This window comes from Triticum dicoccoides, chromosome 7A (genome assembly GCF_002162155.2).
Source record: "Triticum dicoccoides isolate Atlit2015 ecotype Zavitan chromosome 7A, WEW_v2.0, whole genome shotgun sequence".
Lineage (NCBI taxonomy): Eukaryota > Viridiplantae > Streptophyta > Magnoliopsida > Poales > Poaceae > Triticum > Triticum dicoccoides.
Window position 1 is genome coordinate 202,827,944 of NC_041392.1, and position 1,370 is coordinate 202,829,313.

Here is a 1,370-nt window from a genome sequence, read left to right on the forward strand (position 1 = left end):
CTGCGGCGGAGCTAGGATGCCGCGGCAAGGAGGTGGCGGCGGCGCCGAGCTTGTCCCGGACCTGTGCCGGGCGAGGCGTTCTGCGCAGGCGTGGGAGTTGGTGGGGGAGAGAAGCATGTGGGTGGGCCCCAGAGGAAAAGTAAGGAGAGAGGGAGTGAGAGGCTGGGGTGGGCCAAATGACATGCAAACAGTCTCTCTCCTCCCCGAGTTGCCCCCAAGATCCTGAGTTTGGGGTGTGTTCGCTGGTCAAAATTTTAACCACATCTGTCGCTAATCGAGCTTGTGGGGGCATGAGTGGAATTTTTTTTGTTCGCCGATGCAGAAAAAGCGCTCCTGAGGGGCTTCCTAGGTCGACGGGTGGAGATGCTCTAAGGAGTTGCACAAAATGATCAACGGTGTGAAATATTTTTAAAAACTGTTCAATTTGTGAAATACTTTTACTTTGAGGGTTAATTTTTTTAATTTTGCCACTGGAATCAACCCATGCAACAAGGGCCAAGCCCGCTCCAAACTTCACGTTTGAGAAAGACGCTAGCTACTCATGTCCAGAAGCTGTTGGTTGTTGCTGCTTCGTCTTCAGCATCTCGTCCTGTGCTGAAACCTTAGCACGGTGGTTGTGCTTGATATTTTGGTGGGTTGGTGTTCTTTTTTTGTGATGGAGTCGGGGTTGCCGGTGGAAGGACCAATGGGCGATGAAACTTTTCATAATCTTCAGACATGTCTGTCTTGCCCTCCACTCCCACAATGTCTCTTTTTTCTGAAACAACTATGTGGCGCTTTGGCTCTTCGTATGATGTATTCGCTTCCTTATGTTTTCTTTTTCTCTGTTTGGTAGATATGTTCTTCACATAGAAAATCTGCGCCACATCATTGGCTAGGACGAATGATTCGTATGTGTACCCAAGATTGTTCAGATTAATTGTTGTCATTCCGTATTGTGGGTCTACCTGTACCCCGCCTCCTGACAAATTGACTCATTTACACTGAAACAAAGGGACCTTAAAATCATGTCCATAGTCAAGTTCTCATATGTCCACTATGTAACCGTAATATGTGTCATTTCCCCTCTTTGTTGCTGCATCAAAGCGGACACCGCTATTTTGGTTGGTGCTCTTTTGATCTTGGGCAATCGTGTAAAATGTATTCCCACTTATCTCATACCCTTTGCAAGTCAATACAGTCGAAGATGGTCCCCTGGCCAACGAGTACAGATCATCAGAAACAGTGTTGTCACCCATGAGACGTGTTTGCAACCAACTGCCGAAGGTCCTGATGTGTTCACATGCAATCCAGTCGTCACACTGCTCCGGGTGTTTGGACCGTAGAATATTCTTGTGTTCATTGACATACCGGGTCACCAAGTTTGAATT